The sequence below is a fragment of the Amblyomma mixtum genome, chromosome 1 (assembly GCF_055824585.1).
Source record: "Amblyomma mixtum isolate Tamu chromosome 1, ASM5582458v1, whole genome shotgun sequence".
Lineage (NCBI taxonomy): Eukaryota > Metazoa > Arthropoda > Arachnida > Ixodida > Ixodidae > Amblyomma > Amblyomma mixtum.
The window spans coordinates 175,606,949-175,634,898 of record NC_143012.1 but is presented as its reverse complement, the minus strand read 5'-3'; the positions used below and the strand labels follow the sequence as shown (position 1 = coordinate 175,634,898).

Below are 27,950 nucleotides of genomic sequence, written 5' to 3'. Positions count from 1 at the left end.
GTGGTCCGTAAATTGCATAATATGTAGGAAACCGGAGACAATCGAGCATATGTTTCTTGACTGTACTGATGCAGTTTTCCACTGGGACATTCTTCAGCGGACGCTCAGCAAGCGGCTACCTGTTACCCCCTATGGTATTCGTTTCCTTCCTGTAGAAAATGAGGTCCCATATGATATGTTCATGGCTCTGAGCCTGCACAGTATATGGAAAAACCGCATAGCTTTCAGACATCCTGAGGAAATTGTGAAATCTGTCAGAGAGTACTTCATCGAGAGTATATTGCATTTAAGAGAAGTATTGAAAACCCAGAAGGAGCAGCCAGAGTGGATGCCAGTGCTGCATCATCTTGCAGCACTTAAGCGCTTTTAATTGAATACCGTCAGCTGAATAGACCATCACTGGCGGATTTTATGTTTTGGAATGTGAATGTTATGTTGAAATTTTGTTATGTGCTAAGCAGGCAATAAAGAAAAAAAGAAGTCGGTGGTTCAGTGGTAGAATACTCGCCTGCCACGCGGGTGGCCCGGGTTCGATTCCCGGCCGGCGCATTGCTTTACTGTTGCCGGCTTACGCACCGAAATACGCTATAAAGAGATGCGCAGTACGCTGCTGCAACATCGGCGGCGGTGGTTCAGTGGTTGAATACTCGCCTGCCACGCGGGTGGCCCGGTTTCGATTCCCGGCCGACGCATTGCTTTACTTTTGCCGGCTTACGCACCGAACTACGCTATAAAGAGATGCGCAGTACGCCGCTGCAACATCGGCGTCGGTGGTTCAGTGGTAGAATACTCGCCTGCCACGTGGGTGGCCCGGGTTCGATTCCCGGCCGACGCATTGCTTTACTTTTGCCGGATTACGCACCGAACTACGCTATAAAGAGATGCGCAGTACGCCGCTGCAACATCGGCGTCGGTGGTTCACTTTTGACTGTGTTGTGCATGACATATTGTTTTCTATCCTTCATCATGTTCATTTAGGAACTATTATCACTGAGGGTGTGGCCTTGGCGTACAGAAATTGCACTACCAGGTTAATTGTTACTAAATCGTTGGGGGCCCCCATTAACGTTCAGCGTTCTGTTCGCCAGGGTAGCCCCCTCAGTCCTCTTTTATTTTGTATCTATGTGGAAACTTTGTGTAAGCACATTATAAGAAATAATGCTGTTCAAGGAGACGGCTGAAGTCAAGATCCTAGCATATGCAGATGATGTTGCTGTTTTTGGCGTGAGTCACGATAGCATTCGTAACGCGGTCGACGGGGTAAAGCATTTCAGCACTGTGACGGGGAGCAGGGTTAACTGGGGGAAGTGTGTGGGGTTCTGGCATGGACAGTGGCCAGTGACCCCGAAAAATTTTGCTAACGTGACCTGGCACACGACCCCTGTAAATACTTCGGTGTCCCGATGGAAAATTACCGCGACAGCGAACCGTATTAGACACCGAACGTGCAAGAAACACGCGAAAAGGCTGAAAAGTGGAAAGCGTCCTATCTATCTATATTTGCGAGAGCCACAGTGTGCAATCTGTTTTTCATCAGCAAACTGTGATATGTGATGCAAGTGATGCATTGTTCGCGAATTAATGTACAAAAGTTACGTCGTATTTTTGCTGTTTTGTGTGGGCCTCGAAATGGGAGAGGTGTACGCGAACCAATTTGTTCAGAAAAGTAAGGGATGGAGGACTCGGGCTTGTACATTTCTTTGCGAAGCAATTGGTCAATACATTCTTTTTTTTTGCGCGATGTCAATGATCCTTTTCTGCGCACAGTGTGCCAAGCAAGGCTTGGTGGGGCTTTGCCAGACTTTGTGATTTTAGCTGAGTGTATGACGGGTGGCATGTTTGGGTTTTTCAAGAAGATACTTGCCAGCGTCCGATTTTTGAATGCTAGATTTTCAAAACAATATTTGAGTGATGTGAGCCGGAAAGATTTGTACAAGGATTTGTGTGACATCCTCTTTCCGGTGCCCTTGTACAGGGCCATGTACTGTGGAGGCCCGGGCTACAACGTATTGAAAAGGGTAAAGAAAATGAAGGTACCACCGGGAGTCAAGTGTTTCTTCTTTAAGTTACACTCTGGAACTTTACCTGTGAAAACTTTTCTTGAGGCAAAACAGATATTTCTTCCTTGGGGGTCGCATTGTATCATATGCAAACAGCCGGAGACAATTGATCACGTCTTTTTGCACTGTTGCGAAGGGGTCTATTTTTGGGACGTGCTGCAGAGGACTTTAAGGAAACAGCTTCCAATCCACTCATACGGAATAAGGTTTTTGCAAACCAAGAACGAGGATGGGGTTCCGTTAGACTTAGTCATGGTGGTGGGCCTCCACAGTATATGGCGCTCCCGCATGGCAGGGTATCATTGCGACCCTGACGCACGGCCAGCCCGCATGTATTTTAGAGAAAGTATGCACAAGTTTCTGGAAGAACAAAAGCTAATAGTGGAGGTTCCTGAGTGGTTACCATGGCTGGAACCCATCGTAACTTTACGAGAATTTTAACCTAAGTCAGGCCCACTATTTGGGATCCTGGCTAACTCTGTATACTGTATGTACATATTATTATGTTCTGTTTTGTAATGTCGAAGCCCGGCAATAAAGAAAAAAAAAAGTCGGTGGTTCAGTGGTAGAATACTCGCCTGCCACGCAGGTTCGATTCCCGGCCGACGCATTGCATTACTTTTGCCGGCTTACGCACCGAACTACGCTATAAATAGATGGGCAGTACGCCAAGCAACATCGGCGTCGGTGGTTCAGCGTCACGCCCCCGTTACCACCCCGGCGAAGCGTCCCCATGACCAGGCCAGCCCCGAAGGGGACAAAGTGGTAGCACCCGGCGTCGAGGAGCCCCCTGCAAAGACGACTCAAGCCCGGCGTTCGTCGTTCCGGCAACGCCCAAACTACGCGGCCGACAAACGGTACTCTTCCGCAGACAAGGTACTACTCGAGAAGACTGATGTTCTAGCGCCGGATGATACCGGCGGCAACAGTGGCGTCTAGCTGCGCGCTAGACGTGGAAGGTAAGCACCACGCTCTTGGTTCCTTCCTCTTGCGTAAAAATGGCTCCCGCCTCCGCCTTTAGAGTCGCTACATTGAATGTGAGGGGCCTGGCGGCAAGGAAAAAACAAGGTCAGGTGTACCGACTTATCACGGAGCGCGAGATAGATGTATTGGCCGTGCAGGAGACGAAAGTGGACGGCAACGAAGGAACCGACAGCATGGTGCGACGTTTCACGACTAGATTTTATGCGGTCGTCAGTCAAGCAGTGGGAACATCGGCTGGCTGCGTGCTTTTTGTAAAGAAGATGCCGGGGCTAGAGGTGCAGGCTTATTTCTCGTGTGTGTTTGGCCAGTCTATTGCGCTTGATTTTTGTCTGAACGGCACTGAGGGGCGCATTGTTACCGTGTAGGCGCCGAAAGTGGTTGAGGAAAGGGTTGCCTTTTTCCAAAGCCTCCAAAAGCGCCTTTGCACGGAGAGGCGGCTCATTGTATTAGGCGACTTCAATTGTGTTCTTAATGCGCGCGATAAGTCAAGCATCCGGGGGTTTCGAGACAGGAGCACTGAAGTATTGATGCGAATGATCGAGAACGGAAACCTTGAGGATGTGGCTGAACTTATTGAGGGTGCGCGGGCAGTGCAGTTCACTCATTTCCAGGGCTCAAGGCATGCACGGCTGGACCGCATTTAGGCATCTGTCGACCTTGCCCCTGATTGCAACCATTATGAAGTTGTGGGAGCCTCCTTCTTAGACCAGTGTTTAGTTGAGTGCTGCCTGGGAAGTGTGAACCGAAGCAAGGCATTTTCGTGGGAAATGTGGAACCTAAGCAACACGCTTCTTCACGACGATATCTACTGCAGAGCAGTAAAGGATGAAATAGGGAAAATAAACCCGCGCAAGAACCTGAAGACTTGGCAACAGTGGGAGCTAAGTAAAGAATCTTTAAAAATCAAAGCAATAGAAAGGCGACATATATCCGTTATAAGGAAAAACAAGAAGCTGAGCTAAGGTCACTGCTTCAAACGCTGATGAAGCAGGAATGCAAAGAGCCTGGGAAATGGATAGAAGATGTCAGGAAAACAAAACAAAAGATAGAGCTTATGGAAGAACGGCGTTATCGCGGAGCACTAGTGAGGGCGACAGCGGAAGACACAGCTGCTGGCGAAGCGCCATAGAAACGTGCTCTTGGACTAGAAAAAGCGCGCGCTGAAAGAAATCACATCGATAAAATAGATTGGAGGCCATCTTATCGGCAGACACTGAACACATCAAAGAAGCCTTTAATGAATACTACCAGAGGCTTTTTTCATCGACTCCTGTAGACGCAGTAGCCTTTACGCATCAGTTTCTTGGTGCAATGCCACGGCTTGACGAAGAAAGCAAAAAGAGAATGGAACTAGCAATAACTCACAGCGAGGTAGAGCACGCGATAGATCAGTTAAACCTAGGAAAATCACCCGGACCAGATGGATTCAGTGTGGCATTTTATAAAGAATTTAAGCACGAAATCGCCCCAGTGCTGTGTGCAATGTTCAATGAAGCCTATGAAGTAAATGTATTGCCTCCGTCTTTTGGGACCTCCCATACAGTGCTCATACCTAAAACGGATGATATAGAGAAACTACAATTGGTTACAGCGTATCGACCGATAGCACTCACTAATGTGGACTACAAAATTTTTATGAATATATTGCCGCGAAGACTGCAGACAGTGATATCGGATATTGTTGGACCCCACCAGACATGTGGAATCAAAGGGCGCTCAATTTTTTCCAACATTCACAAAGCGCGCAGTGTGCTTGAAAGCTGTGACGACATCAGTGGGCGAGTAGCGATGCTTCAGGTTGATCTGGAAAAGGCATTTGATTGTGTTTCCCATGAAATTTTGTTTACCGTTTTAGACCATGTGAACGTCGGTTCAGTTATCCGTAAGGGTTTAGCCCTGGCTTATCGAAACTGCACGACAAGACTGATCATTAACAAGAGTCTGGGGGCCTCCGTTAGCGTGCAGCGTTCGGTGCGTCAGGGCTGCCCCCTCAGCCCTCTCTTGTTTTGTATTTACATCGAAACGCAGTGCATGAAAATCATAGAAAACAATAGTATTAATGACTTTAGGTTACAAGCAGCTGAAGTTAAGCTGCTGGCCTATGCAGATGACGTTGCAGTATTTACGGTTGATCAGGGGAGCATAAGTGAAGCTGTCGGGCGTGTACGCGCGTTCAGCGAAGTCACAGGTAGCGGGGTTAACTGGTCCAAGTTCCTTGGGCTCTGGCATGGATGGTCGCCATCCCACTCGGACCATTTCGCCAACGTACCGTGGGCGACGACCCCGGGCAAGCATTTGGGCGTTCCGCTCGATGCTTATCGCGATAGCGAGGAGTATTGGAATGAGCAAACTAAAGACGCACGTGACCGAGCTAGGAAATGGAAAGGCACCAGCCTTTCAATTTTCGCCAGAGCTACAGTCTGCAACCTTTTTTTTATTTGCAAACTCTGGTATGTGATGCAGGTTTTGCATTGCTCGCGTGTGAACGTTCAGAAGCTACACAGGATTTTTGCAGTTTTCATATGGGCGTCCGAATGGGAACGTTGTAGCAGAACGAACCTGTTCCGGCGGGTAAAAGACGGGGGGCTAGGGCACCTCTTTTTAAGGCAGCTGGTGAACCCTTTCTTGTTTTTTCGCGACGTCACAGACACGTTCTTGCGCACCGTGTGCCAAGTGAAGCTGCGGCGATCGCTGCCGGAGTTTGTGGTATCCACAGAAGAGCTCTCTGGTGGAACTTTTGGTTACTACAAAGAGATTGTAGCAAGCGTTCGGTTTCTTTCGGCACGTTTTTCCACCGATTATTTGTGGAAAAGTAGAAGGAAAAAGTTGTACAATGATCTTTGTGATATTGTTTTCCCAGAGCCCATGTACAGGGCCTTGTACAGTGGAGACCCGGGAGGGGATGTTTTAAAAAGGGTGAAGAAAATGCAGGTGCCACCAGGAGTAAGGACTTTCTTTTTTAAGTTACACACCGGGACGTTACCAGTTAAAAAGTTTCTAGAGGGAAAAGATTTATTTTTACAGTGGGGATCGAACTGCTTAATTTGTAAACAGCCTGAAACAATAGACCATGTTTTTTTGCATTGCTAGGAAGGGGTTTATTTTTGGGACGTGTTACAAAGGACCATAAAGAAAGAGCTACCACTTGACGCGCACGGAATACGCTATTTAAGCACTGATAATGAGGATGGGGCACCTTTTGATCTCATAATGCTCTTGGGCCTCCACTGTATATGGCGCTCCAGAAAGGCAGGCTACCATTGTGACAAAGACGCACGACCGGCCCGAATTTATTTTCGGGAAAGAATGGACTGGTTTCTTGCCATCCAAAAAGCAGCTGCGGAACCTCCCGAATGGCTCTCAAGACTAGAGCCGTTGTGTATGTTGCGGGAATTTTAATGTGACGAAGCCAGTCTCGTGCTGGCTGACCACGACAGTGTCGTATGTATATAGCGTTATGTGTAATTTTGTTGTGCAATGTCATGAGCCAAAGCCAGGCAATAAATAAAGAAAAAGCGTCGGTGGTTCAGTGGCAGAATACTCGCCTGCCACGCGGGTGGCCCGGGTTCGTTTCCCGGGCGACGCATGCGTTACTTTTTTTTTACAGTGCTAGTTTTTACTATAGTACGATACAACTTGCAGAAACAGCAGTTGCTAACAGTGTATTATTCATCTGGCCAATCGCAATGACCAATCGCAATATTGAACGAAATCCACGTTTCAGTGTTCCACTAAAGGTACCCAATTCGTTTCCATCGGCATAGTACGTGTGCCGTCTTCATAGGTTGCGACTGCAGTAAAATATCCTGCTTTAGAATTTTCTGCCGCGTCGACATAAAGGATGTCGGAGTGGTTGCTGTGTATGTTTTGGTGTAATAGCTCGCTCCTGCCTGCCGCCTACCCTGATAGAGACTGGCGCTCATATTGCGCGCTAGCGGCTTCTGATGTATGTGATCCTGCGTGCGCAGAGAGATCATGTGAGTTGTATTACTTGTTGGGGTACGAAAAGGTGGATTGAGACGAAGCTGTCGCAGTAAGCGTTGTCCTGTTTCCGTGCGACTCAGGCGGACTAATTGGTTGGTGCGTTGAGCCTAACCGTCCGTGGAAGACGTACGGCGGGGGTGACAGCCGTGCGTATTAGCATGTCTGCCTGTTGTGTTTGCCGCTGAGCGAGTATGTGGTATGGGATGTGGTATGTAATGCAGCTAATGATTAGTGCATTTGTCATATTGAGGGTCTCGCGTTCAGACAGCCCATGATTGCGTGCCGCCACCCGCCTGATATGTGCAGCTACCTGTTTGGTCTGTCTTTGCAAGAGCTGAAGGGTGGGGGTTGCATCGAATGTGTTGTTAATGAGAAGGCCGAGAACCTTCACCTCAGGCACAATGGGCATTGGATTCCCGTACATGTGCAGTTCAATCTGGGGTCACTGGGGAGGGGTTTCAGCTGCAGGAGTTCCGATTTATTTGGAGAGCAACGGAGGCCTGTGTTTGCTAAATAGGTGGTGGTGATGTCTATGGCAGTGGTGCTCTGGGATAGCAGCAAGGGCCTTTGCCAGTGGCGCTAGGGCAATCTTAAAAAGTAAAGGTGATAGAACCGCCCCTTGTGGGGCACCCCGGTTAGGCAGAGGGAAAGGCTGGAAGGCAACATCCCCAAGGTGGAGTTTTGCTGTGCGTCCTTGAAGGAAGGCCAGAATATATTGCCATATGCGGGTGCCGCATCCCGTGGTATATAATGTCGTGAGGATATAGTCATGGCTTATTGTGTCGAAAGCCTTATGAATATCCAAGGCCAGTATGGCTCGCGTAGCGGCTGTACGGCGCTTAGTGCAAAACAGGCGTTCCTAGAAACAACAGGCTTTCTCTCCAACGTTTAATTCGGCTTTCGCCCAAACATCTTCATCGAAGACGTACTTCTCGCCCTTAAAGTGTGCCTCTTTTGCACTAAGCGCGGTCAGGAGGAATCGCTCTCGCGTCATATCCTTAAAGGCGTAGCTTAAGTGTCCCCCAATTTTTTTTTTCCTTTCCTGCAGCATTTGATAACCACCGCAATTTTTGCTGCGAGCTGTCGAGCGCAGCATTCAGCTTGCTATGACAGGGTGAGAGGGAAGCGTGAGAAAGGAGGCCAAAAAAAAGGTAGGGATAACGAACACTTCGCACCGCCTAGCACTTTCTCGGGACGGCGCAGATGTCAGGCCGGATTCCACGACGCTGCCTACCTTCTGCTCCACCTCCTCGACAACAACACGTGCTGTCAGTCGTTGCCAACTTGCTTTTGCCACCTTTACTTCTTGCTCCCACTCAGTGCTGCCAACCGTAGGGATTTTTCCCTAAACTGAGAGAATCTGGGCGTTGTTGAGGGGAAATGGATTTTTCGTACAATCTAGGGGTATTTCATTTCCACGGAGAGTTCGTTTTTTTCTCTTTCAAATTGGGAACACAGTGCAAGCTTTTCGTTGTTTTTTCTCTACAACTGACGGAGGCCCGCACAACACCATCGCGCGCTCGAGTAAAGCCTGTTTCACACACGTGAAACTGCTCTGTTGCTGCGGCGCAAAAGCTGTTTACAGCCTTCGCGGCGGTTCCAGCAATCAGAGCTGCAATATTCTAAAAAGTTTCACATTTTTCTCCATGCTGCGCTGCCCAATTTTCAGTCGCTTGCATGCGTGTGAACCAGCCTTTACACGGATGTAGTCGTGCGTGTATGGTCCCTGACGTTGCCAGTGGCACCCGCTGCTGGGATCTGGCGTGCCACGGCCTTCCCTCAACACGCGCGCCCCTTCCTCGCGCTGTATTTGGAGCTCGCTGCACGACGTGAAATTCCTTTTAGTAAGCATATCTGCATGTTTATTTTGGTAACTAGGAAAGAACAAAGGTGCCATTTTTTTTAGAAAGGAGCGCCGTGTTGGAAATATTATCTAGTCTATATAGGAGAACAGTTCTCAGTTCCGCCACCGCGGTGGCTCAGTGTTTATGGTGCTCGGCTGCTGACCCAAAGACGCGGCTTCGATCCTGGCCTTGGGGTCGAATTTCGATGGAGGCGAAATTCTATGCGAAGTGAGCACACGTTAAGGAAGGTGGTCGAAATTTCCGGAGCCCTTCACTCTTCCATCCTTCATAGCCTGAGTCGCTTTGAGACGTTAGACCCCCCAAAACCATAACCATAATTCCCAGTTCCATCAAGACTAACGGAGTTGAGGTCACATAAGGCATACAAAAGTTGTAAGAATGACTTCTTCATTATTTTAATTGACTCAGACTGTTAAGTCAGCCACCCTCTAGAGTTGCAGCAAATGTACAAGCAGCTTTTATATCGGACTTTCCGTACACTCCTCAAGCGATCTCCAGCCACTCTGTACGAGGTATGCTTCGGCTGAAATCGAAACCGACACAACATGCGATGCTGACAGTGTATGTCTCACTGAAACCTGGCTATCGGCGAAGATAGATAGCTGTGAACTTCTTAGCTGTAAAAAGAGATATAACATTTATCGGTGCGACAGGGGTTCTAGATGTGGCGGAGGCGTGTTTGTAGCTGTTGCTGATATTGTTATGTCTTTTCCGATCCATTTTGTAACCTCGTTGGAACTTGTACTGATTGAAATTCGCACATGCTCTAGGAAATTGATAGTGGGCGTTTGCTATCGTCCGCCGTCTACCTCCCCCTTTGTAAACGATCTTCATGATGTCATTCATATGATTACAGTCCGTTATCCGAGCAGTCCCTTTATTTTGCTGGCCGATTTTAATTTCCCCAACATAGTGTGGTCTAATGTGAGTTCTTATTGTGAACCTTTTTCAAGTGAATGCGACATGTTCTTGAATTTGTGCAGTGATTTTAACTTATCCCAGCTTGTAACGCAGACAACTCGAATTGCACCTACTGCGTCTAATATCCTCGATCTGGTACTCACCACATCGCCTGATTTTTTCCAGCCCATATCATACTTGCCAGGGTTAAGTGATCACCTACTCCTTCATTTTGCTTTGACCTGCGCAGTTCCCCATCAACGTAACCACAGTAAATATATCCATGATTACAAAAAAGCTGATTTTGATGCTATTAACCATGAACTGTCTGTTTTTCTAGACCATTACTTGCTAAGCTTTCATGATCGCTGCGTGAATACTAACTGGAGCCTGTTTAAAGAAAAAGTTGCTGCGCCCACTGAAATATATGTTCCACGCTTAGTCATCACCTGTAACCGTCAATCACCATGGTTCACTAAATCGTTAAAACGGCTCTGTAATAAGAAAAAACGCATGTTCCGCTCTGCAAAACTAACCGGTTCCCAAGAACGTTGGACTGCTTATCAGGCCGCGGCCCTTGAATATAAAAGTGCACTGAAGGATGCCAAAGATTTGTTTTTCAATGACACATTACCTTCCCTTTTGATAAATAACCCTAGGCAATTTTGGAGCGTAGTTAACAAAAAAGACAATTCATCCATCAGCCTTAAAGACTCCAGTGACCAACTAATTCATCCTAATGAATGTTCAAATGTTCTAAACAGTGTATTCGTTTCAGCTTTTTCCAAAAATCAGTGTTCGGTAACCCCTGCATATAATAGTGCTGACTTTTTACCGATCGTATTCTATTGTCTTTGATCCTGCTGGAGTGGAAAAAATAATCGAAAAACAAAAGGTTTCTTCTTCATGTGGTGTTGATAACATTAGTTCTAAGTTCTTGATTAAAACCAAAGTGTACAGCGCAATAATACTCTCTAACCTATTTCGGCAATCTCTTTAAACAGCATGCATACCTGATGACTGGAAGGTCGGGAAGGTGATTCCCTTGCATAAATCTGGTGATCAACATTCCCCCCATTATTATCGACCCATCTCACTTACCAGCATTCCGTGTAAAATTATGGAGCATGTTATTTACTCTCACCTTGCATCGTTCCTTGATTCTAATGCCTTTTTTACTGACAGTCAACATGGATTTCGGAAGCGGTTTTCTTGCGAAGCACCTTCACGCATGGCCTAAACTCATTCCTCGACAGGGGTTCCGTTGTCGACTGCATATTCCTCCATATATCCTCGATTTCTCAAAGGCGTTTGACGAGGTCTCTCATCAACTGCTTTTTTTTTAACTTAATAAACTTAACCTTGACCCTAACGTTCTTAGGTGGCTGCATTCGTTTCTCACTAATCGTTCACACTTTATCACCGCTAATAATGCTTCTTCCTTCACTTCTCCAGTTGGATCTGGAGTGCCACAAGGCTCTGTTCTAGGGCCTCTGCTTTTTCTTATATATATCAATGACTTACCTGACAATCTATGTTCAACAAGAAATCTTTTTGCTGATGACTGCGTCATATACCGCGAAATTAACAGTGACTCTGATATAGCTCTTCTTCAATCGGACATTGATCATGCTCTTGAATGGTCTAACAAATGGAACATGGAACTAAACATAAAAAAGTGCAAGTACATGCGGGTTTCTCATCGTAACACCACATTGCCTTCATATCGTCTTAATAATTGCAGCCTTGAGTCTGTGCCTTTTTATAAATATTTAGGTGTCTTCATTTCCCATAATCTTTCTTGGAAAGTACACATAGACCATGTAAGCAATAACGCTAACCGCATGCTGGGCTACATACGCCGCAACTTTAATCTTTCTTCTAGCTCCGTAAAACTGCTTCTCTACAAGTCGTTGGTTCGTAGTAAACTAGAATATGCTGCGTCTATCTGGGACCCCTATCAAGAGACACTAATATACCAACCCGAATCTATACAGAACCGTGCGGCCCGTTTCATTCTCTCGAATTATCACCGTAACTCTAGCGTCAGTGCCATGAAATCAAGCTTCACTCCCACTACTGTCGCAACGTAGAAATATATTCCGCCTATGTCTATTCCATAAGATTTACTATGATAACCCCATCCTTAAGAGAAAATGTATAACGCCACCTTGCTACGTTTCAGCTCGGATCGATCATCGTCATAAAGTTGGTGTTCTTTCATGCCAAACAAACCACTTTTACGACTCATTCATCCCCAGCACATCGGCACAATGCAATCACCTTCCCCGATCGGTCGTCGAAATAAGTGACCATTCTGTGTTTAAATCGTCTTTAACTAACTTGATGCTAACATAGTACATGTAATTCTTGCGCCCTGCCATTTATTCTTTTCAGCTTATGTGGTAGTTCGAACAGACGTGGTGTTTTTTTTCCCCTTCACAAATTCTGTTTAGGCGCATGAGAGAATGTGTGCACCAGTGTTTTCCTGCCATTTTTAACAACTTCCTCGTGTTTCTTTTTTGTTTGCGTGGTATGCTTACTTTTATTCTTTGCTCATAATTTCGTGTTAAATGACTGTTAATTTGTTTGATTGTATTTGATGTAACCTACTCATTTGCGCGAGCCATATTTTTGTTAACATTTTGTGTTACTTGTGACTGCTGTTCTTTTTTCATCTTGTCTATTGTACCCCACTCCCTTCTTGTAATGCCCTCAGGCCCTGAGGGTACTGAAATAAATAAACAAACATTAGGAAAAAAATCAGTTATTTCAACATGCCGATGCATGTTTACTAATATATTGAGTACAGTGAAATAAAAAACACATACATGATATAGAGCCTTAAATTTGCAATTTCGAAAGAGCGCCACGGCTTATCTTGTAGCTTCATTTAGACGTTGACTTTAGGTCCATTTCAAATCTACAGCTAATTTGCTTACCAAACTTTGGGAAAAGGGTAGCTGCATGATAAAACTTGCTACTGAACTTTGCGGAAATATACATTTATTTTTTTGGCAACTGAACACTATTTTTCGTATCTAAGGAAATCTAGGGAACTTTTGGTTGCAAATTGGGGGAGAAGCGGATTTGCAGGTTGGCAGCTCTCCTCCCACTCTTTGCGTAATCTTTTCGGGAGCCTACAACGCGTCGCCCGGCTAGCTCAGAGATTCGACTTCCGGCCACCGAGCGTGACGGACGTGTGTATCATGGGCTCCCAAGGAGCGGATTTAGCGGCCCAGCCGGGCCGCGGTATCAGGAGTACGATCAAACCGAACGAGGACTACCATTATGCAAAAAAAAACAGCGCGAACAAACGGGGACAAGACGAAGAATACACAGGAACAAGCGCTGACTTCGTCTTGTCCCCGTTTGTTCGCGCTGTTTTTTTGCATAATGTATCACCAACTCGCCCGCTTAACTATCCTGGAGGACTACCAGCTGATTTTGCCGCATTTGCCAACAGGTTCGAGCGTTTTGCATACTGTTTTTTTGCATGGCGACGTCCAAGCCAGGCCATACCGTGTTGAAAACTTTCGTGACGCTCTTGAGCGTCTGTCATTGCTGCCGGAAGTGGTTGCCCTCGAGGCATATCAGATGAATCATGTTTGGGCCGTGACTTTCTGCAATGAAGAAGGGAAAAACAAAATGCTACAGGCGGAGGCGTTCAACGTCAAGGACCACCGCTGTGTGGTCATTGACCCATGCAACCAGGGCGTCAGGCTGAAGCTGTTCTGGCTGCTACACGGCGTGAAAGATGACGACGTGAAGGCAGCTCTGGCGGCTTTTGGAAAAGTGACCGACATAACTCGGGACAAGTGGAGAGTCAAAGGCTGCGTCGACCAGTCGTCTACTACGCGCTCAGTGACATTGAAGCTGAAGGTGGGCGTTACCATCGAGGACTTACCGCACCAGCTGCGTGTTGGAGAGGACGTCGCACTCGTCCACGTTCCTGGCAGAGCTCCGCTCTGCCTCCGGTGCCGCGGCACCGGACACATACGTCGGGAGTGCCGTGTGCCACGTTGCGGGCTCTGTCGTCGCTTCGGCCACGACGACGCCCAGTGCGTGCGAACATATGCTACCGTAGCTGGTCCTGGTCGTAGGGATACTACTGAGGAGCATATTATGGACGAAGTCGACGCGGTAGAGGCGACCCGTGAGAGTCGGGAAGACGCACTACCGAAAAGCATAGCCTCAGAAAAAGCAACGCTTCCCACGGAGCATGAGGCTGCCAACTCAGAACCACCTGTGCCTGACACCAGAACTGAGGCGGACGCGGGAAAAGCAGATGATGCTGCGGTAGGTGCACCTGAGACGGTTTTGGAATCGACCGACGAGAAGGACGTTGACACGGAGATGCACGCGGCGTCAACTTTGCCAGCGAAGAGGACGCACGACGAAGCTGATGACAAGGCGACGAGCTACGACGGGACGGACCATGAGGAACCTCTTCCCAAAGCGCCTCCTGTTCGACGTGCGGCCTACAAGCCCAAGCCGAACATCCCTCCTGATCGTAGGACTTCGTCGGGTGTCCCTCCGCCTTAGCGGAGGTGCCTTGCAGGGTCTTCGTGTTGGTAACCCGGTCTTCGATCGGGTTCAGTGCTTACACCGCCGTACTTTGCAAGCTGGAAGGATTTTTGATGAGGTGAGCTGCAAACCGATGTCACTTCGAGAGCGGCGAATCCCAACCATTTAGATGGCGTCTCAACTAACATCTAGCTTGCGTATTGCCACACTGAACGTGAGAGGTCTTTCTGCGCGAAGAAGGCAAAATCAGCTTAAACGTCTCTTGTTCGAAAACGAAATCGATCTGTTGGCTGTTCAAGAGACAAAAATTGAAAGCGAAGAGTCGACAGATGCGATGGCTGAAATTTACCGTGCACAGTTCAGTGTTTGCGTGTGCCATGCAGAAGGAAAGTCGGGAGGGTGTCTGATTTTAACTCGAAACGGCAAAGTCGCCGTGGAAACTGTATTTTCCTGTGAAAGTGGCCGGATTGTAGCATGCGATTTTTACTTTTCTGGTGTAGAGTGGCGAGCTGTGTGTGTATATGCACCTAATAGAATTCCCGAACGAGATGCCTTTTTTCGCCGTGTTCAACCTTTCCTGCTGACAGAAAAGCGTGTACTATTGCTTGGAGATTTTAACTGTGTGTGTAGACCTGAAGATAGAACAACGAACAAAACCCTGCAGGACACGAGTGCCGAGCTGCTGTCTGAGATGATTAATGAGGCAGAATTGGAAGACATTGGCATTATAATGCAAGGTTCAGAACAAGCACAGTACACGCATTTCCAAGGCGTTAGTCACGCAAGGCTGGACAGAATTTGTTTCTTCTGAGGTTGTGCCCTTGTGTTCCCAGTACCAGACTGTGCACGTCAGCTTCAGTGATCATTCTTTAGTCGTGATCACACTTGGGGAGACGAAAAGGACTGTCAAGTTTAGTTGGGAATTATGGAAATTTAATGACACATTGTTGGAGGATGAGGAGTTCAGCAAGAAACTAAAAGACTCAGTCAAAAGCTTGTTAGAAAAAGAGACAGACTTTATACAAACATGGGAACAATTTAAATGCGACGTGAAAGTGGCCGCTATAGAAAGAGCATGTGTTTTAAAGCGTAAAGAAAAACCGCAAGAAAAGGAACTTCGTACCGAGCTTGATTTCATGCTCAGCATGGAAGCCGTCAAGCCGGGGTTGTACAGACAAGAAATAAAAGAGACCAAAACTAAGCTTGAACTAATAGATGAAACGAAATATCGAGGTGCTGTGATAAGGGCGCGCAGCGAAAGATTTTGGCTTGGGGAGACGCCCACAAAAAGGGCGCTCAGCGACGAAAAACAGTATGCAGTTTCGAAAGGGATAAAGGAAATTTGTTATCGCAATGACGTAACTTCCGAATCTGAGGTGATTGAAAGGGCGTTTCTGGAATATTACCAAAACTTGTTCAGCCTTAAAACGCCTGATGTTGAACATTACAAAACTGCATTCCTGTCGCTAATGCCAAGAGTCAAGGAGGACCTGGCGCAGGTACATGAGGAGCCCATAACGGCAGCAGAAATCGAAGCTGCAATACAGCAGCTGAGCTTAAACAAGTCGCCTGGGCCGGACGGCCTCGGTGCCGCACTTTACAAGGCTTTGAAAACAGAAATGGCAATAGCATTGCAGCGCGTAATAAGCGAGTGTTACGAAAGAAAGTTAACTCCACCGTCTTTTCGAACTTCCCACGTGGTGTTGATCCCAAAATCGGACGACCCGAGTAGGTTGCAGTCAGTTGAGTGTTACCGCCCAATAAGCTTAACTAACGTAGACTACAAAATTTATATGAAAGTGCTAGCCGGACGACTCCAAACAGTAATTAAAACCCTTGTTGGCCCACACCAGACCTGCGGCATAAAAGACAGATCCATTTTTACTAACATACACGTAGCTAGGAGTGTCCTTGAATGCTGTGATGCAACGGAGGGTCGTGTCGCCATGATGCAACTGGACCTGCATAAGGCGTTTGATAAAGTTGTACATGAAATTTTGTTCGTGCTTTTGGAACATGTGAATGTGGGATGTATCATCACTGATGGCGTGAAAATGGTTTATGATGGCTGTACATCAAGGTTCATAATTAATAACCGCCTGAGTAATAGTATTCCTGTCTTGTCGTCAGTGAGGCAGGGTTGCCCTCTTTCTCCACTGCTTTTTGCACTTTACCTGGAGCCCTTTTGTTTAAAGCTGTTAACTACGCAAAACATTCGAGGTTACGCCTTTTGTCATACTGAAGTGAAGGTATTGGCATATGCAGATGATATAGCAGTGTTCTGCAGAGACCAGGAAAGCGTGCAAGAAGTGGTGAGAGAAGCCGTAAATTTTTGTGACGCAAGTGGCTGTGCGATAAGCTGGCAGAAATGTTTTGGTTTTTGGCATGGGAAGTGGCAGGCCACGCCAGAAGTATTCTGTCAAATGAAGTGGGTAGACACGCCAGGAAAGTACCTCGGCGTGCCGCTAACCAACTACAGAGAAAGCAAAGAATATTGGGCCCATGAAACCGAACGAGTCAAAGCTGAGACAGGCAAATGGGGCGGTCACAACTTTTCCATGTTTGCAAGAGCTACGGTGTGCAACATGTTTTTAATAGCGAGGATTTTTTACGTTCTGCAAGCGTTAACTTTCCCAAGGACTTCAGTGCAAAGGTTACACAGAGTGTTTGCAACATTTATTTGGGCGTCAACATGGGAACGTACCAGCCGATGCAATCTGTTCCACAAGGTGCGGAACGGGGGGCTAGGGTTATCAAATTTATTTCTGAGACAGATAGTCACTAGATTCTTTTTCTTGCGTCAAGATAATGATTTTCTGCGAACTGTTATACAAGTGCGATTGTCAGAATCACTGCCTGATTATGTTGTGTCATCCATGTCTGCAGGGCGGAGTGGGTTAAGTGCTTTTTTGCAAGAAGTTGTTGCAGCAGTCCGTATTCTTCGGTCAAAATTTTCCGATGAATATCTAACCATTGTAACAAGGAAAAAGATGTACAAGGACCTGCTTGATGTGTTTCTGCCAGTGCCTATTTATCGCAGTGCATATCTTCTGGGTCCCGAAAGGGATGTGCTAAAAAGAGTCAAAAGAATGCCGGTGAAGCCTTCAGTGCGTTCTTTCTTTTTTCAATTGCATACTGGAACCCTCCCAGTGAAGCCATGGTTGCAAAGCAAAGGCCTTTTTGTACCTTGGTCAGTAGAGTCTTATTTGCAAGAAAGTGGAAACTATAGAACATATCTTTCTCGACTGTCATGACGCTGTTTTTCTCTGGGATGTGTTGAAGCGCACACTGAAAAAAGATTTCCCCCTGACTCCTTTTGGAATACGCTTCCTACCATGTGCAGAGCCAGGTGGAGTGCCTTGCGACCTGCTAATGTTGCTCTGCATGCACAGCCTATGGCGTACGCGAATGGATGTCAGGCATGAACATGTTGTTGTGAATCCGGCTCATCAGTATTTCATTGAGAGCAACATGTATACTCAGGAAGTTTTCGGACAGCAAGCTCCTAACCCTGAGTGGCTGCCTGTCCTCGACCAACTAAAATCATTTAACCCATTTTATCACCCTGCACTAGCTAGAAATTGACCTGTGCTTTTATCGTCATGTTATTTTTTTTTTTGTTTGCCCGGCCAAATCGGTAATAAAGAAAAAAAGAAGCCCGGCTAGCTCAGTCGGTAGAGCATGAGACTCTTAATCTCAGGGTCGTGGGTTCGAGCCCCACGTTGGGCGAAAGTTTTCTTATTTTCCCGTTTTGGACAAAATTTGATTTTTTGGTGACACGTTATTCTTGACCACCGAAGAATGAACTCTGTGCTCTCGTGGTCTTACAGTTCAGTGCGTTTGCGTGGAATTCGCTGTCGTAGCATACGGGGTCGCCATCATCGTGATACGTCTAATCAAATACCCCTGCATTTGTCACCAGCGGGCAGATTTGCCCCGTCCTGTCATCCTGGACAGACGGACGGACGGACGGAAGTTAGGAGGCTTTCCATTGAAACGGGGTTGTGCATGTTGCCGCCATGCTTGGCGTTTTTGCATACGTATGTCTTTAACGGTGTAATAAATCAGTCTAGGAATTCGCCATTCTCTTCAAATATAATTTTTCACCACCAACCTTATGTCACAACTCTACTTTTGAGCTGCCAATCTTCCAATCGCTTTTTCAGCAGCATATTCACTTTACCTATATTATCCATTAATCCTAGGGCCTCCAGGAAAGTGGATGAGTCTGCATCGATATCCGAGTGGATATTGGCGCTTTCTAGAATTAGGTGTCCAATGGGTTCTACAGATTTACAACACATTGCACATGTGTCAGCTTCTTGCTTAAATTTCCTTTTGTAGCTTCGCGTTCCAAGACACTCTCTGCATGCTTCAGAGAGTAGGGCGCTGCCTCTTGAGTTATCATAGAACTTTATCTCCCTGATTTTTCTTTTCCAATTTATTTATACATTGAAATAATGCATTTCATACCTTCTGCGTTTTTTGCCTCTAGTTTAAAGAAGCTTTTTGTTTTCATTATACTTACTAGCTGGTTTCCAAGTCCTTTTCCTCCACTCTAAGTCAACGCTCTTTTGGTATTAATATTTAAATACCCTAGCCACCCAGCGTTATCGTCCAACTTTCAAGTGTCTCCCTAACTGATACTATGGTCGAATGGAGTATGGAGCGATTACCGGGAATAAAAGTATCAATGAGAGTCTGCGCGCCTACTCGGACGAAGTGGAGACTGAGTAACTAACTTCATTCAGGCGAATTAAGAACCCTGAGGCACATGCCCCAGGAATGGCCACAACGATTGCCTCGCACGGCCGAGTAAAAATGTGCTGTCCATGCGTGCAGAAAAACAACTCTTGCCTGGCATATATCTTAAACGCGGAGTGGCTACGAGTGTGAAGCTGTGGTTTAAACCACGTGTTACGGCTGTTCAAGACGGCAGGAGCTTCCGGAACGAGGAAGCTGTGAGAAAGCTCATGTAGTCATGAACGGAATTATGTGGGTGTTCTCCACTTCCAGGCGCCACCTACACAACGCACTGATATGTGAGACACGCTTCCAAGCGCCGACGAAACGCCTGGCTCCAGTGTTCTCAAAACTTCTACGCGTCCAAGTCGTCTAAACGCACATCTCAACCCTTTAACCACCCAGATTCATAGAGGTTCAAGAAAGTAGCTCCACTTCCCACATCACATGTGTGCTATAATGCAGCCAGTATAAAAGTGAATGCATTTCTTAGCTTCGCTATAATGTAGTTATCTGGAATTTGCAACACTGCAAGATGGTTTGTGGTTTGTAGGGGTCCCAAAGCGACTCAGGCTATGATGGACATCGTAGTGAAGGGCTTTGTGAACTTCGACCACCTTGGGTTGTTTAACAAGCACTCACATCGCACAGTACTCGGGTCTCTAGCGTTTTGCCTCGATCGAAATTCGGCCGCCACAGCCGGGATCGAACCCGTGTCTTTCGGGTCAGCAGACCAGCGCCATAACCACTGAGCCACCGCGGCGGCCGCATGCAATTATATATAATGGCAACAGCTGTCACTGCCTATTTTCCGAAATCGCGGATTGGGTGAAAATTCACAACTTGTTTTTTGATGAAAAGAAATGACGTAATAATTGTCTCACACCTCGGTGGACACCCGAACCACGCCGTAAGGGACGAAATGAAGGTGGGAGTAAAAGAAGAAAGAGAGAAAGGGGGTGCCATAGTGGAGGGCTCCGGATTAATTTCGGCCACCTGGGGTTCTTTAAACTGGCACTGACATCGCACAGCACACGGGCCGCCCTTTGAGTTTCGCGCCTCCATCGAAAAGCGGTCTGACAGCGAGCTGATGTTGATCGAGCGCGACGAGTGGCGAGAGGAGTATGAGCTGGGGTGCGCGTAACATCTCGTGATGAACTGAAGAGAGCTGGTTGGTTTCTACAGCATCCTTCGATGTGATGACGAGACGCAGCGCACATAAAATGAGCACCCGAGAAATGGGCCAAAGGAATAGAATAGAATTAGCATAGAATTGGAATATATAATTGAATTGGAATTAGAGTGGAATTGGACTAGCATATCAACAAAATTTGAGCGTTTTCTCATTAATCGCGCGTAAGTTGCTAGAGTGCCACCGATAATTTTTATTATTAAAACGTCCCACAAAAGTTGAGTGACCAGCACACCGCATAATGTCATAAGATTACCCAGCTGTTGGTCTAATCTGGTGGCCTATATTGGTGGCGTGGTCGCTCACTACTCGCGCTGTAACGACAGTTCCTCTCCGCAGAGGAGACGCCAGCCTGCCGGTCCAATGACCAACATAGAGGGAAACTTGCGCAACCAACTAGGCTATAAATAGATGGGCAGTACGCCAACTGAACGTCGGCGTCGGTGGTTCAGTGGTAGAATACTCGCCTGCCACGCGGGTGGCCCGGGTTCGATTCCCGGCCGACGCATGTTTTACTTTTGGGGCACTGGTTTTTACAAGAGCAAAAGTGATGATGATGATGAAAACTTTATTTATAACAAGGGAGTTTTGGACACGTCGGTCCTTGGGCCCCCGCACGGCCCCACTGCACTCAAACGTTCATGTCCCGGAGGCTCATGACGCTGGCAGCCCGGCCGGTGGCGATGGCTTGCTTGGCCGGGTCCTCGGAGCGCAGTAGGGTCTCCCAAGCCTCCCATGAGGTAAGGTGCTCCAGGCCCCGCGGGGGAGGATCCGCCGGGCAGAGGAAAAGAATATGGTCGAGGGTGGCTTTGGGGTGGTGGCAGAGGGTACAGGAAGGGTTCGTGTGGACTGGGTGATATCGCGAGCGTATATAAGGGGAGGGCAAAGTGCGTGTTTGGAGCCGCCTCCAAAGTGTCTGATGGTAATTGTCGAGGGAAGGATGAGGTGGGGGGTAGAGCCGACGCTCGGCTTTGTAGGCCTGCGTCATTCCACTGAATGAGTGCATGCGCTCCCGCGAGAACCCCAGGTCGGAGGCCGCCGGTGCCCGGTTGAGAGAAGCTCGGGCTAAAGCGTTGGCGGCCTCGTTTCCGGGATTCCCGGAGTGGGCAGGCACCCATATCAGCTCCACATGGCGGGGCGGGTGCGCGGCGAGGGAGTCCAGTATGCGAAATGCAGGGACGTGAACTCTCCCGCGAGCAAAATTTAGTATGGCAGTTTTGGAATCTGACAGTATATATCGCGCCTCCGTGCGGGTGATGGCCAGGGCAATGGCGGCCTCTTCGGCCTCCTCCAAAGTGGCAGTAGGGGTTATGTGAAGTGTGGCAATGGGTTGGAGGGAGGGGTTCGTGATGGCGACAACCGCGTCCTCGCCCGTGCATGCGGCATCCACCCAAACGGCATACGGTTCCGTGCCATAGTATTTGTGGAGTGCCCGTGCGCGAGCTCTGCGGCGGGGTTCGTGGTAGGTGGGATGCATGTTTTTGGGGGGAGGTTTAATAAATAAATCGCGGTGAATGAGGCGGGGTACCTGGAGCTGTGTGGGATCGGTAACTGGTAGGCGTATACCGAGGGTGTGTAGGATGTGTCTCCCGGTGGTGGTTCTCGCGAGACGTATGTATTGTGTCTGTCGGTGGGCCTCAATAAGCTCCCCTAGCGTATTGTGCAGGCCTAGTTGAAAGAGTTTTTCGGTTGAGGTATTTTGGGGTAGGTGTAATGCTGTCTTAAATGCTGTTCGAATCATGGCATCCAGGGTGGAGATTTCCCTAGCCTGGAGTTTCAGGTAGGGGAGCGTGAAGATAAAGCGGCTGAGGACGAAGGCATGAATGAGACGACATAGGTCATGCTCCTTCATGCCCCTGTGGTGTGCAGAAACGCGGCGGATTAGGTGTGATATCGACACAGTTGTCTGCTTGAGTTTCCGTATGGTGAGTGTGTTTTTCCCGTTGTTCTGGATGTGGAGGCCAAGTACCCGGAGAGTGTTTACCTCCGGGATGGGCCGGTTTTCCAGTGTCACGGTGATGGGGGCTGTGGGACAGTTTCGTGTTGTGGGGCGGATTATGAGGAGCTCCGACTTCTCCGGTGAGCAGGAGAGTCCGATACTCCGCGCATGCGTTTGGGTGAGGATAGCCGCGGACTGTAGGGTGTTCTCTATGTCTCCATCACTGCCATGGGTGGTCCATAGCGTGATATCATCGGCATAGAGTGTATGCCGAAGGTGAGGGATGGTTTGTAGCTTGTGGGCAAGGGGAATGAGAGTGACATTGAAGAGGAAAGGGGAGAGGACGGACCCCTGGGGGGTTCCGACCCCACTAAGGGTGTATGGGGGGGAGATGTGGGGACCGAAGTGAATTTCGGCCGTGCGGTTAGTAAGGAATGTTTGAATATAGGTGTACATACGTTCACCTATGTTCAAGGGGGAGAGAGCCGCCATGATCGCTTGATGGTCCAGGCGATCAAAGGCCTTGGAGAGATCCAAGGCTAAGACAGCTTTTGTGTGACCCGGAATGAGGGGGTCGAAAATGTCCTGCGTGAGTTGGAGCATGGCGTCCTGTGCTGACAGATGGGGACGGAAGCCCACCATGCTGTGCGGGTAGAGGTCTTGCTCCGCCATGTGTTGGGTGAGTCGAGCGAGTGCGACGTGTTCGAAAAGCTTTCCTAGGCATGAGGTTAGTGAAATGGGACGGAGATTTGAGGGTGTAAGTGGTTTGTGGGGCTTTGGTATGAATATGATTTTGGCGTGACGCCATGATTGGGGAAGAGTGCCCTCCTGCCAGCATTTGTTGAAGTACTCCGTGAGCTGGGCGATCGATTGATCGTCCAAATTGCGGAGCATGGCATTAGAGATCCGGTCAACTCCTGGGGTGGAGTTAGAACGGAGAGTCAGGAGGGCCGCTCTGACTTCTGTCTCCGTGATCTCTGCGTCGAGGTTGGCATTCGGGGCGCCTGTATAGGGGGGCAGGGGGTTTGAGGTACCGGGAGTTGTATGTGTGTTTCTAAGTATATTAATGAGTGCGTCAGGAGAAAGGCCGGTCTTGTGTATAAGGCGTGTGACGTGGTGTTGTGTGGCTGTTTTGGATTGCGTGGGGTCAATTAGGTGACGGAGGAGTTGCCAGCTACGTTTGGAGGACAGATTGCCAGCCAAACTGTCGCAAATCTGACCCCAGTTTGATCGGCAGAGCTCCTCAGCGTGCTCAGTAATTTGTGTTTGCAGCGCGGCCAGCCGCTTTTTAAGGGTCCGATTGAGCTTTTGCCCCTTCCAGCGCTCTAGGATGCTATGGTGGGCCTCCCAAAGGTGGGCCAGGCGAGTGTCGAGGGTGGGCGTATCTGTTGTTGTGACAAGGGTTCGCGTGTGTGTGGAGACATCGTTCATGAGTGATGCCACCCACTGGTCGATGTCTATAATGGAAGCGTCAGGGAGGGCCGCCCGTGCGGAGCGTACAGCATCCCAGTTGGTGATTTTGTGTGTTAGGTGACGGGCCTGTCTTTGCTTGTACGGTACTGTAACGGAGAGGATGTAATGATCGCTTCCTAATGTATGACGCGTTGTGGCCCACGTAATACCAACAAGGTTGCGGCTCAGTGTCAAATCCGGGCTGGTGTCCGCGCTGACACTGTTACCAATCCTCGTGGGGGTGTTAAAGTTGTTGTGTATTGTGAGGCGGAGCTCTTGTACCAAGGACCAGAGACGCCGGCCTCGTCCAGTGGTGGTGCGGTAGCCCCAGTCAGTATGCTGACTGTTGAAGTCTCCTCCGATAATCAATGGATGCTTGCCTGCAAGACGGTGGAGATCTCGCAGTAGCGTTTCCAATGAAGCCATCGGGTGAGATGGTGGGTGGTATATATTGGCGACAAACATCGATGGTAGTGAGTGTGTATCTTGTATGATTTCTGTAATTACGCAGGGCGTCTCGGAGGTGATGTAATGGGTTTGGTGTGTAATGGAGCGATGTATGAGTGTGGACGCCCTGGGTGTATTCGTGGCGTCCGAGTGAACAGATGTGTAGCTAGGAAGTGTGGCAGGGCTATGTGTGTCCTGAAGGAGAAGGATATATATTTATCTCATAGAATGGCCTTGCAGCTTGTGCCGCAGTAATACATGTGCCTAACTTGTATCGGTTCTAACGAATATTTTTTTCTCCGCCACATAAAAAATTTTATAGCCACACCTGCAGAGTCCTACTTTTCCAAGATCGCAGCGTTATCTTCCGTACAAAGGCTTGGTTTATGGTTTACGGCGTTTAACGTCCCAATGCAACTCAGGCTATGAGGGACGCCGTAGTGGAGGGCTCCGGAATAATTTCGACCACCTGGGGTTTTTCAACGTGCACTGGCACAGCACGCCCTTCCGTCCGAAGAGCAGCTGGGCGAGGCGTCAGGGGAGAAGGAGCGCGATTGGGTAAGGGGAAACACGCTGCGTACCGAGCACAATGGTTGCTCGTATTCGACACGCTATAACGTAATAAAACTACCGTCTAAATACATTTCGGACAGCGAGCTTAATTAGCACTTGCAGTCGCAGCATTGTTTGGGAACGAATGTCAGCGCTGGGATGGCGCTGATCCAGACGAGAGGGAGCGCTGTTCTCGGGACGCTGGACGCAAGCGGGAGGTCAGCTAAGGCTTCGGAATGCTGCCTGCAAAAGTGGTGCACGACGAGATCCCGAGTTCCAATTACATGTGCTGGCGACATCGAGGAAAGGCCAAACGCATGTAGTCGAAAGAGAAGGTTAGTTTGCATTGTTGCAACCGCCTGCCGCGTGGCTCTGAACTCTCAAGGTGCGGAGACGTAGACGTTCTATGGGCTTCACATTCAACGCACTTAAATGAGGTCTGATTAATTTAAACGATTCGACTGATCAGGTGCTTACAATACATTGCAAGAGCATGAGATGGCCACATTGTGTCAATATAAATATCTAGGGGTATGGATCAATGAAGGACAGATATACGTATGGAAAAGCACGAACAGCCGCTTAGGGCGAATAGGTGCGGCAATAATTAACCATGCATGGTGCGTTATAGGGCATTAGTATGCTGTTGAGGGAGGTATATCGGAAGCAGTAATGGTACCAGCGCTTACTTCTGCCAATGCGATTTTGTGCCTAATGCCTAACGCACCGCAACGGCAACAACCGGTGCGGTACAGGGAACCACGGAGTAAAATATTATGTGAAGAACGCCTGAAGAAATTAGACGATAGCTGGTGGGACGCTAAGGTGCTTCAATACTACTTCTACCGAAAGAGCTCGGACCCGCTGTGGCAGAACAGGACTAGGAAACTATAATCAGTAAGTAAGGTAGAAATAAGGGCGGAGAAATGAAGAGCTTTAAAGGTGCACTGAAGAGGAATCTGAACTCGTCTTCTTGCCGCGGGAACTCGATCTACACGTTCTGAGCATGCTTAGAAACTTCGATTTATTGACCTGTGTGGCTGATTTTCCTAATGAAATGGAATTAACGTCTGGCTCCCGCCTTTTTTTTCTTAATTCACCCTCGTACGGTGGGCGGAGTCGACCAACGCGTGGAGTGCCTTGCAGCCAGCTCCGTGGAGGCTTTGCTTTCACTTTATTTTGTTTTTTAGGTTTCCGTGAATAAATAGTTTCCTTCGTAGGTAATATAGCCGCAGAAATAAAAATACGTGCGGACTATTTGCTACTACGAACTACTACGTATTACTCCGCCGATGGCAGAGCGGCAAGCCGCCCCGGGGCTGGCTGAAAGGCACTCCACGCGATGGTCGACTCCGCCCACCGTACAAGGGAGAATTAAAAAAAAAACGCGGGAGCCGGACGTTAATTCAATTTAATTACGAACATCAACCACACAGGGCAATAAATCGAAGTTTCTAAGAATGCTCGGAACGTGGAGATTGAGTTCCCGCGGCAAAAAGACTAGTTTAGATTCCTCTTCAGTGCACCTTTAAGTCCCAGGTAATAAGCACAGAAGTTAAAAATTGGATTAGTTCAGTGTAAAAGAAGCAGTCTGTAGAACTATATAGAAATTACAAAATGCAAAACAGGAAGGAATCGTGACTGATGATGCGATGATGCATTGATGCGGTGACAGAAAATAAAGAAAAGGAGGTCGCGACAAGCAGCTGCGGGTTAGAACCGTGTTTGCTTAAAAGGGGTAAAAAGAAACGAAAAGTTATAAAAAGAAGTGGAGGTGCGGGGTATCGATACCCGTACCTCTCGCAAGCTAAGCGAGCGCTTTACCATCTGAGCTACACCCCCTTTTTTTTTTCTTTATTGTCTGGATTTGGCGCATGACATTGCGCAACAAAAATACGCAAAACGCTATATACATACGACACTGTCGTGGGCAGGCAGCACGAGACTGGCTACGTCAGCTTAAAATTCCCGCAACATACACAACGGCTCTAGTCTTGAGAGCCACTCGGGAGGCTCCGCAGCTGCTTTTTGGATTGCAAGAAACCAGTCCACGCTTTCCCGAAAATAAATTCGGGCCGGTCGTGCGTCTTTGTCACAATGGTAGCCTGCCAGTCTGGAGCGCCATATACAGTGGAGGCCCAAGAGCATTATGATATCAAAAGGTGCCCCATCCTCATTATCAGTGCTTAAATAGCGAATTCCGTGCGCGTCAAGTGGTAGCTCTTTCTTTATGGTCCTTTGTAACACGTCCCAAAAATAAACCCCTTCACAGCAATGCAAAAAAACATGGTCTATTGTTTTGAGGCTGTTTACAAATTAAGCAGTTCGATCCCCACGGTAAAATTAAATCCTTTCCCTCTAGAAACTTTTTAAGTGGTAACGTCCCGGTGTGTAACTTAAAAAAGAAAGTCCTTACTCCTGGCGGCACCTGCATTTTCTTCACCCTTTTTAAAACATCCCCTCCCGGGCCTCCACTGTACAAGGCCCTGTACATGGGCTCTGGGAAAACAATATCACAAAGATCATTGTACAAGTTTTTCCTTTTACTTTTCCACAAATAATCGGTGGAAAAACGTGCCGAAAGAAACCCAACGCATGCTAATATCTCTTTATAGAAACCAAAAGTTCCACCAGAGAGCTCTTCTGTGGATGCCACAAACTCCGGCAGCAATCGCCGCAGCTTCACTTGGCACACGGTGCGCAAGAACGGGTCTGTGACGTCGCGAAAAAAAAAAACGGTTCAACAGCTCCCTTAAAAAAGAGGTGCCCTAGCCCTAGCCCCCCGTCTTTTACCCGCCAGAACAGGTTCGTTCTGCTACAATGTTCCCATTCGGACGCCCATATAAAAACTGCAAAAATCCTGTGTAGCTTCTGAACGTTCACACACGAGCAATGCAAAACCTGCATCACATACCAGAGTTTGCTAATAAAAAAAAGGTTGCAGACTGTAGCTCCGGCGAAAATTGAAAGGCTGATGCCTTTCCATTTCCCAGCTCGGTCACGTGCGTCTTTAGTTTGCTCTTTCCAATGCTCCTCGCTATCGCGATAAGCATCGAGCGGAACGGCCAAATACTTGCCCGGGGTCGTCGCCCACGGTACGTTGGCGAAATGGTCCGGGTGGGATGGCCACCATCCATGCCAGAGCCCAAGGCACTTGGACCAGTTAACCCCGCTACCTGTGACTTCGCTGAACGCGCTACACACCCGACAGCTTCACTTATGCTCCCCTGATCAACCGTAAATAATGCAACGCCATCTGCATAGGCCAGCAGCTTAACTTCAGCTGCTTGTAACCTAAAGTCATT

The 27,950-nt window shown here is 48.0% G+C and overlaps 1 protein-coding gene and 3 non-coding genes across 4 annotated transcripts in view; all 4 read left to right on the top strand.

Annotated features, from left to right (window-relative positions):
* Positions 1-27,950, top strand: part of LOC149369943 (uncharacterized) — a 140,674-nt gene that overhangs the window by 89,175 nt on the left and 23,549 nt on the right. The window lies entirely within an intron of this gene.
* Positions 765-835, top strand: TRNAG-GCC (transfer RNA glycine (anticodon GCC)). The gene has a single exon. It is a non-coding gene; the product is annotated as a tRNA-Gly (tRNA).
* On the top strand, positions 17,977-18,049 carry TRNAK-CUU (transfer RNA lysine (anticodon CUU)). Its single transcript has one exon. It is a non-coding gene; the product is annotated as a tRNA-Lys (tRNA).
* TRNAG-GCC (transfer RNA glycine (anticodon GCC)) lies at positions 20,693-20,763 on the top strand. Its single transcript has one exon. It is a non-coding gene; the product is annotated as a tRNA-Gly (tRNA).